Source organism: Coregonus clupeaformis, unplaced genomic scaffold, assembly GCF_020615455.1.
Source record: "Coregonus clupeaformis isolate EN_2021a unplaced genomic scaffold, ASM2061545v1 scaf0617, whole genome shotgun sequence".
Lineage (NCBI taxonomy): Eukaryota > Metazoa > Chordata > Actinopteri > Salmoniformes > Salmonidae > Coregonus > Coregonus clupeaformis.
Genome location: NW_025534072.1, coordinates 19444 through 30122, shown reverse-complemented (window position 1 = coordinate 30122; position 10679 = coordinate 19444). Strand labels below are relative to the sequence as shown.

Below are 10679 nucleotides of genomic sequence, written 5' to 3'. Positions count from 1 at the left end.
AACAAGGTAATATATACATTTATTACATGCATATTAAACATCAGTATAATGTTATAAATCCATTTCAGAATCATTGCGTCATATCAATCAAACAGGCTAGGTAGTCATCATCACTGGATCATTACTACTAACATCAACTAAGTTATTATAAGTGTAGCTTAGTTACCAGGATGAGCCACACAATCACTCAAAATAAAACTTGAAGAAGGGTTATCTCTATGACGAAGACAACGACTCGTGTGTTTCAATGTAGTGTTTTAAAATTGAGTTCCAGGGAGTAGTTGAAAAGTATGGGAGACAACCTATTTATTCATATCATGTCTCCTCTGTAATGTGTTGACCTCTTCTAGTGGTGTTGATAGCATGTCACTCACACCCAACCCCACACAGTGAACAAGTTGACAGGTACTCTGCAATCTTCTGTAAGCCCGAGATAAGGCCTTATCTATGCTTTGGTCTTCTGGCCTGCTGGCTTTGTGCACACAGGACCCTCCTACCTGCTCTCTGTGTCTCTGTGTCTCTATGTGGTTTTCAGCAGGATGTCTATGTGGTGTCACTGTTGTTCTCACTATCTTTACGTGTTGTTCATGTTGCCCCTGACAGCTTACAGCCACAGCAAAACAGTTATTAATTAAACTGACTCAAATATATATTTAGTTATCTGAAATCAGTTACAAACCACAAATGACTGCTAATGAACCCTATTTGAACCCTCTGAGTTAAGCATCTCATTTGTGATACAGCACCATCTATTCTAACTTGTGGTCCAGTGGTGAGGGGCCATTTTGTGATGATGTCATGGGAGAACTTTCAGTACATTCTCAAACAGACATGACTTGTGAAGCACAAACACTACTGCAGAGTGCTCTGTGAGAAGGAGACCAATAGAGGAGGATCCTCCTTCTGACAGATTGCTTTCATTTAGAAACGCACTAACCAGAGAGTAAAACTGACTAGATAGGTAAAGTGTGTCACTTCAGGCATGTACTCTCAGGTGATACACTTATTGAATGTTTCTGTAAATTATATACAAGGAATGGAAGACTGACATGTACTTGTTTCATTGTGTAGGTGTTTACCTCACTGATGTTCACCCTTGTACATACACCATATATACAAAGGTATGTGGACACCCCTTCAAATTAGTGGATTCGGCTATTTCAGCAATACCCGTTGCTGACAGGTGTATAATATCGAGCACACAGCCATGCAATCTCCATAGACAAAAATTGGCAGTAGAATGGCCTTTATGTAGAGCTCAGTATCTTTCAACGTGGCACCTTTCTAACAAGTCAGTTCGTCAAATTTCTGCACTGCTAGAGCTGCCCCGGTCAACTGTAAGTGCTGGTATTGTGAATTGGAAAAATCTAGGAGCAACAACGGCTTAGCCGAGAAGTGGTAGGCCACACAAGCTCGCAGAACGGGACCACCGAGTGCTGAAGCGCACAGCGTGTCAAAATCTTCTGTCCTCGGTTGCAACACTCCCCTAACGAGTTCCAAACTGCCTCTTGAAGCAATGTCAGCACCCGACGTCAGCACAAGAACTGTTTGGTTTCCATTTCCGAGCAGCCGCACACAAGCCTAAGATCACCATGCGCAATGCCAAGTGTCGGCTGAGTGGTGCAAAGCTCACCGCCATTGGACTCTAGAGCAGTGTTCTCTGGAGTGATTAATCACACTTCACTATACAGCAGTCAGACAGATGAATCTGGGTTTGGCGGATGCCAGAAAAACACTACCTGCCCCAATTCATAGTGCCAACTGTAATGTTTGGTGGAGGAGGAATTATGGTCTTGGGCTGTTATTCATGGTTCAGGCTAGGCCCCTTAGTTCCAGTGAAGAGAAATCTTACAAACACATCACACAATGACATTCTAGATGATCCTGTGCTTCCAACTTTGTGGCAACAGTTTGGGAAGGCCCTTTCCTTTTCAGCATGGCAATGCCCCTGTGTACAACTTCCTAATATTGAGTTGCAACCCCCCTTTTGCCCTCAAACAGTCTCAATTCGTCTGTGTATGGACTCTACAAGGTGTTGAAAGCTTTCCACAGGGATGCTGTTGACTCCAATGCTTCCCACAGTTGTGACAAGTTTGCTGGATGTCCTTTGGGTGGTGGACCATTCTTGATACACACAGGAAACTGTTGAACATGAAAAACCCAGCAGCGTTGCAATTCTTGACACAAACCGGTGGGCCTGGCACCTACTACCATACAACATTCAAAGGCACTTCAATCTATTGTCTTGCCCATTCATCCTCTGAATCACACAATCCATGTCTCAATTGTGTCAAGGCTTAAGAATCCTTCTTTAACGTGTCTCCTCACCTTCATCTACCCTGATTGAAGTGGATTTGACAAGTTTTATCAATAACGGATCATAGCTTTCACCTGATCAGTCTACGTCATGGAAAGATACATTTTATTATTTCAGATTGTGACGTTGATCCACAGATGAGAATCCTGGACCTTCTCCCCATCATCAGAACTGGAGTTCTCCTCTGCTGCCTGATCATCTTCATCATCATCTACCTCATCAGGAAATAGATCAAGCTAAGGCCAGTGTCAATAGACTAGAGATGGGTTATTGAGTAAAGTAGGAGATACTGTATCATTGCTATACATTGCAAATGATGATTTATTGAGATTGCTTAGTTGCTCGTATTGCATTAGAAAAATATTAGCCTGCGACTTCTAATTCAATTGAGCATCATCATCCCTGCTTATGCTGTATGTGTTAATTGATTGAACTGCTCTCCTGAAATCCCTGTGTACAGAATGTGCCTTCTTTTTGCATTAATAAATATCTATTTAAACAACTGATAGGGACTAAAATAGACTTATTCCTTCTCGTGTGTTCTGTACATACAGTATCCCTGTATGAATGTTTGTCCAGAGGGCTTCTGCAGAGACTACCTACTGTTACCATGCTAAACCCACCCACGCATCATGCAGTGAGCTGTTCACAGGTACCTTAACACTTTGGTCTGCTGTGAGCTCAAGACAAGGCCATCTCTTTGCTTTGGATAGGCCTGGTTGGCCTTTCACTCACTATGTGGTTTCAGCAGGATGTCTACCTGGTGTCAGTGTGTTTTCTCTCATGCTTACATTGTTGATCACGACCATAACAATTAGAAACACAGTCCACTGACATACTGCATGCTATATAGCCTCTATCTTATCATATGGGCCAGTTTCCCAGACACAGTTTAAGCCGAGTCCTGTACTAAAAAGCATGTTCATGTTCATTCTTGAACTACGATAATTGATTTACAGAGTTTAAAGTAGAAGTTGTATCAATGTATACTAGGCTACAGCTAAGAGCCCTACCCACCCAGGTACACCCCTGACCCCTACTAAACTATCAGGTGTTACACTTCAGTTAGAGCATGATTCTGTGAATGATAGTTAATGAGACTGACATAAAATAGACTTGTTTTATCCTGTAAGTTATTCCCCCATATACACTCATGATGCTCCACCCCTGTTCACCCTGGTACATATCAAGTTCTGTTCTATGTATAACAGTCCTCCTATAGGTCATTAGGAGAGCCGTAACTGTTGCATGGGGTGGGGCCAAGTCTAAGGCACACAACTAAGTTTGATCCCAAGGGCATGTACAGCTACATACTGTATATGTAATGTATGCTTGATAATGTACTGCATGCTTATCAGACAACAGTGGTGGAAAAAGTACCCAATTGTCATACTTGAGTAAAAGTGAAAGTCACCCAGTAAAATACTACTTGAGTAAGAATGTCTTTATGAATGTTTGTCCAGAGGGCTTCTGCAGAGACTACCTACTGTTACCATGCTAAACCCACCCACACATCATGCACTCAGTGAGCTGTTCACAGTTACCTGATCACTTTGGTCTGCTGTGAGCTCAAGATGAAGCCATCTCTACGCTGTGGACAGGCCTGCTGGCCTACTACACACTCTGTGGTTTTCTGCAGGATGTCTATGTGGTGTCAGTCAGTTACTTTCTTTCTTCCTTGCTCACGCCAATGACAATTAGAAACACAGCTCCATCTAGACTAACACAGTATCTTATCACTTACAAGATCATAGGTTTTATCAGTTCTTGAACTTTAATCATTAGTTTACAGAGTGTAGAGTAGAAGGTGTATCCAGGCTACAGACAAGAGCCCTACCCACCCAGGTAAAACCCCTGACCACTACTAAACTATCAGGTGTTACACTTCATGTTTCTGTGAATGATAGTGAAAGTAAGACTGACATAAAATTGTCTTGCTTTATCATCAGGAGAACTGTAACTGCTGCATGTGGTGGAACCAAAGATGTCTAAGGCACACAACTGATGTTGATACCAAGAGTATACAAGTACATGCAGTGGATTCGGAAAGTGTTCAGACAGCTTTTTCCACATTTTGTTAAGTTACAGCCTTATTCAAAAATTGATTAAATTGATTTTATTTATCATCAAACAACATACAATACCCCATAATGACAGAGCAAAAACAGGTTTATAGAAATTTTTGCAAATGTAATAAAAATGTAAACCCAAAATATAAAATGTACATAAGTAATCAGACCGTTTACTCAGTACTTTGTTGAAGCACCTTTGCAGCGATTACAGCCTTGAGTCTTCTTGGGTATGACACTAAAAACTTTGCACACCTGTATTTGGGGAGTTTCTCCCATTCTTCTCAGCAGATCCTCTCAAGCTCAGTCATGTTGGATGGGGAGCTTCGCTGCACAGCTATTTTCCGGTCTCTCCAGAGATGTCCAATCGGGTTCAAGTCCGGGCTCTGGCTGGGCCACTCAAGGACATTCATAGACTTGTACAGAAGCAACTCCTGCATTGTCTTGGCTGTGTGCTTAGGGTTGTTGTCCTGTTGGAAGGTGAACCTTCACCCCAGTCTGAGGTCATGAGCGCCCTGGAGTAGGTTTTCATCAAGGATCTCTCTGTACTTTGCTCCGTTCGCCTTGCCCCTCAAGCCTGACTAGTCTCCCAGTCCCTGCCGCCGAAAAACATCCCCACAGCATGATGCTGCCACCACAATGCTTCACCAAAGGGATGGTGCCAGGTTTCCTCCAGGCGTGACGCTTGGCATTCAGGCCAAAGAGTTCAATCTTGGTTTCATAAGACCAGAGTATCTTGTTTCTCATGGTCTGAGTCCTTCAGGTGCCTTTTGTGAAACTCCAAGCGGGCTGTTATGTACCTTTTACTGAGGAGTGGCTTTCCTCTGGCCACTCTACAATAAAGGCCTGATTGTTGGAGTGCTGCAGAGATGGTTGTCCTTCTGGACGGTTCTCCCATCTCGGTCACCTCCATGGCCAAGGCCCTTCTCCCCCAATTGTTCAGTTTGGCTGGGTGGCCAGCTCTAGGAAGAGTCTTGGTGGTTCCAAACTTCTTCCATTTAAGAATGATGCAGGCCACTGTGTTCTTGGACAATTCCTTCAACCTCATGGCTTGGTTATTGCTCTGACATGCACTGTCAACTCTGGGACCTTATATAGACAGGTGTGTGCCTTTCCAAATCATGGCCAATCAATTGAATTTACCTCAGGGGGACTCTGATCAATGGATACAGGATGCACCTGAGCTCAATTTTGAGTCTCATAGCAAAGGGTCTAAATACCTAAATAAATTAGGTATTTCTCTTTTTTATTTGTAATACATTTGCAAAAAAAATCTAAAAACCTTTTTTTCGCTTTGTCATTATGTTGTATTTTGTGCAGATTGATTAGATTTTTTATTTATGTAATCAATTTTAGAATAATGCTGTAATGTAACAAAATGTTTAAAAAGTCAAAGGGTCTGAATACTTTCCTAATGCACTGTATAATGTATGCTAATTTTTTGTTGTTGTAAAAACTACATGAAAAACGTATTTAAAAATATAAATTAACCTGTGATGGTAAATGGGGTGGTAAAGTATGATTTCCAAGAAGGAAAAAAAGGTTGTTGGATAATATTTTGATTGGTCTTACACAGACTATCTATCCAGATAAGAGTTTTAACAGAGTATTAGACAGCTTTCATCCAGCCAGTTGTTGCAAATTACTAGCATTGGTCCACTTTTAGCATTGATTATATACAGTAAGTGATTCTCAGTTTATGGTGGGCTGGATAAGGCATCAACAAAAATGACGTGTCCAGTTTAACCAATCACCAAATAGCCCACTGTTGATTTCTTTTTTTTTACTTGGGTAGACTTCTTCCACTCAAGACACAGTTACTAACTTCAAAGATGATCATCACACTCTGCCTGATATTTCCACTTCTCAGGGAGATGGGTAGGTCCAACTTATATATTTCTGTGCTTATAGGGGGTACACCATACATTTGAAGTCAACCAGGAACTTTATTGATGTAATTCATATCTGTCTTTGTGTGTATTCTAGCTGGGGTACAATCATCAGCCATGCACCTTGTTTCAGCCAACATAGGAGACACAGTGACATTGCAATGCTTCCATGAAGGCAACTTGGCACTGCACTTCTTGTGGTTCAAGCAAACATTGGCTGACAATCCTCAGCTCATGACAACATTCTACAGTTATGACAATAATGCCACATTCCACAATGAATTTGAAGGCAACCCTCACTACTTAGTGCAAAGTGGCAAAGGAATAAAACACCTAAGGATCTCAGACATGCAGCTCTCAGATTCAGCAATAATTATTGTGGGAGTTCTTATTCCAACAAGGTGGATTTGGAGAAGGAGCAATTCTCATTGTTAAAGGTACAACATCTGAATTTAGAGAGAATATAACTAGAATCGAGTGTTCTGTAACTATAATCATGAGCATTGTTGCATTTTACATTTTGGATATACAATGTCTTAATTAAATGTAAGGTAATCCCACAATAACATATTACTGTAGCTTAAGTTTTCAGCAAATGTTGAGTTAGGACACAAAATAGGAAACACATTTACTGACATGAAAACCTTTTTGTCAGGTTCAGGGTCCAGAAACACCACCGTTGTACAGCAGTCTGTCTGAGTCAGTCCAGACAGGAGACTTTGTGACTCTGAACTGTACAATACACACTGAGACCTGTGCAGGAGAACACTGTGTCTATTGGTTCAGACATGGCTCAGGAGATTCCCGTCCAGGAATCATTTACACCCATGAAGACAGGAGTGATCAGTGTGAGAAGAGCCCTGAGGCTGGGTCTCCTACACAGAGCTGTGTCTACAACCTCCCCAAGAGGAACCTCAGCCTCTCTGATGCTGGGACTTACTACTGTGCTGTGGCCTCATGTGGGGAGATACTGTTTGGAAACGGGACCAAGCTGGAGATCAAGGGTAGGTGATACATCTTACATTTCTGTTTATATCTATTGTATAATCTATTGTGTCCAACTGTACACAGTGCTAGTTATTTAGATCACATAAGAAAACGTCCAATCATTTTCCCAGACAATGTTGCAGACCCTCTTCTCTTGGTGTACTTCCTGAGTGCTGCATTGGGTCTCTCATTTATCCTGATCATTGTCCTTGGTAGCATCACGAACATCACAATCAAGAGAAAGTATCTGCAGTGTAGGGGTAAGTGAAGTCCAAACCAAATAAATGAATGATATACGTACAGTGGGGAGAACAAGTATTTGATACACTGCCGATTTTGCAGGTTTTCCTACTTACAAAGCATGTAGATGTCTGTAATTTTTATCATAGGTACACTTCAACTGTGAGAGATGGAATGTAAAACAAAAATCCAGAAAATCACATTGTTTGATTTTTTAAGTAATTAATTTGCATTTTATTGCATGACATAAGTATTTGATACATCAGAAAAGCAGAACTTAATATTTAATACAGAAACATTTGTTTGCAATTACAGAGATCACACGTTTCCTGTAGGTCTTGACCAGGTTTGCACACACTGCAGCAGGGATTTTGGCCCACTCCTCCATACAGACCTTCGCCAGATCCTTCAGGTTTCGGGGCTGTCGCTGGGCAATACGGACTTTCAGCTCCCTCCAAAGATTTTCTATGGGGTTCAGGTCTGGAGACTGGCTAGGCCACTCCAGGACCTTGAGATGCTTCTTACGGAGCCACTCCTTAGTTGCCCTGGCTGTGTGTTTCGGGTCGTTGTCATGCTGGAAGACCCAGCCACGACCCATCTTCAATGCTCTTACTGAGGGAAGGAGGTTGTTGGCCAAGATCTCGCGATACATGGCCCCATCCATCCTCCCCTCAATATGGTGCAGTCGTCCTGTCCCCTTTGCAGAAAAGCATCCCCAAAGAATGATGTTTCCACCTCCATGCTTCACGGTTGGGATGGTGTTCTTGGGGTTGTACTCATCCTTCTTCTTCCTCCAAACACGGCGAGTGGAGTTTAGACCAAAAAGCTCTATTTTTGTCTCATCAGACCACATGACCTTCTCCCATTCCTCCTCTGGATCATCCAGATGGTCATTGGCAAACTTCAGACGGGCCTGGACATGCGCTGGCTTGAGCAGGGGGGACCTTGCGTGCGCTGCAGGATTTTAATCCATGACGGCGTAATGTGTTACTAATGGCTTTCTTTGAGACTGTGGTCCCAGCTCTCTTCAGGTCATTGACCAGGTGCTGCCGTGTAGTTCTGGGCTGATCCCTCACCTTCCTCATGATCATTGATGCCCCACGAGGTGAGATCTTGCATGGAGCCCCAGACCGAGGGTGATTGACCGTCATCTTGAACTTCTTCCATTTTCTAATAATTGCGCCAACAGTTGTTGCCTTCTCACCAAGCTGCTTGCCTATTGTCCTGTAGCCCATCCCAGCCTTGTGCAGGTCTACAATTTTATCCCTGATGTCCTTACACAGCTCTCTGGTCTTGGCCATTGTGGAGAGGTTGGAGTCTGTTTGATTGAGTGTGTGGACAGGTGTCTTTTATACAGGTAACGAGTTCAAACAGGTGCAGTTAATATAGGTAATGAGTGGAGAACAGGAGGGCTTCTTAAAGAAAAACGAACAGGTCTGTGAGAGCCGGAATTCTTACTGGTTGGTAGGTGATCAAATACTTATGTCATGCAATAAAATGCTAATTAATTACTTAAAAATCATACAATGTGATTTTCTGGATTTTCTGGTCTCTCACAGTTGAAGTGTACCTATGATTAAAATTACAGACCTCTACATGCTTTGTAAGTAGGAAAACCTGCAAAATCGGCAGTGTATCAAATACTTGTTCTCCCCACTGTATGTAGCAGGTACAGTCCTTCAGAAAAGTTTATATTCTTTTATTTCACCAGCTGTATCTGTAGTGGAAGAAGTAGTTGTATCTTTATCTTTTCTGTCTTTCTTTTCAGGACCCGTCTCTCAGACAAGAGGTCCAGCAGTCTCTTCTTCAGATGCAAGGGTAAACAGAATTCCTGATGTTGTTTTACCATAAAAGGGAAGTTTGAAAGTGGTTACAATAAAAACATATAGTAATACTTCCCCCATTTTATAATTGTTCTTCACAGGCCCAAGATGCAGACAGTCTCCATTATGTAGCTCTGAATCTGAGCAACAAGAAGAACAGGTCTAGAAGACAGAGAAGCAACAAGGTGGAGGAGATGGTGTACTCTGGGATCAGACAGTAGAACTGGATGAATGACACAGCCTTAATTGTTAACTTTATTAGCTGTAACTGTAATGAATTAGGTGCATTGCTTCTCTTCCAAACTCATTGACAGTGACTTACTTGTGATATGATGAATAAAGCATTTAACTATAATCAAGACAAAGGAAGTTGAATGTATTTATTTAGGCCATACCCAAGCATCTTTATGTTGCAGTGACGAACAGCTTTTTCTCTTGTCATGCCAGCAACACCCCCTCTCACTCACATCAACCTATTTACAGGTACTCTGATTTCATTTCTTAATTCAGAAGAAAATAATACATGGTAGTATGCCTTTTAATAAGTAAACAAGAGGAGGTTTCAAGTGTTTTAAATGTTTTGTCATTTTTCTTTTAGCGGGGACCCCTTCTCAGCAGAGCCAGTATGGGAATCCTCATGCCAACACCTCAGACCAACAGGTTAGCAAAATTGCTGTATCAAGAGTGAGACTGGATAACAGTATTAAAGCTAAATATTACAGCATTAGATTTGACCCAGATTCTGAATTGAGTGAGTCTGTGTTTCATCCCCATAGTGTAACTCCACGGTGATGATGCTGCCCTAAACTATACCGCCCTGAAGTTCCCTGACAAGAAGAGTACCAATCCCAGGAGACAGAGGAGAGAGAGAGAACAGAGAGAGGAAGAAACCATCTACTCTTGTGTGAGTCATCAAGACAGGACTTGACATGTATGGGTCATCCAATAAGAATCAGCCCCACCCCTCCTCTGAACTCCACTTTGATGTTGATTGTGCCTGTGTGAACTGGCGATTATATACTCTACATTTCTTATTTGCTGTAGGATGCCTTTGCAGGGGCCTATTGGATGAGGTTGACTGACTGCATACATTTGTTTTTGTATGAACAACATTTATATAATAATTTTGCAAATGTCTGAACTCTTCCTTTTGATGATAATAGCTGTAACCTGCCTTTATGCTTGTTTGATATTTCAATAAACATGTTTTTATTTCGAAGTTTAATGGCCCAATTCTTACCATTTATTTGCACCAGGTATCAAAGGATCACATCTTTATTTTGTCAAAAAGGTGCCAACCTCACCAGAATTAATTTCCTCCTGAAAGCTTGAACTGCCTTCTACAGACATGAAG

General features: G+C 41.8%; 1 pseudogene; it reads left to right on the top strand.

Moving 5' to 3' along the window:
- The first annotated feature begins 2949 nt into the window (after nucleotides 1–2949).
- Nucleotides 2950–9546, top strand: LOC121562309 (annotated as a pseudogene).
- The last annotated feature ends 1133 nt before the right edge of the window (nucleotides 9547–10679 follow it).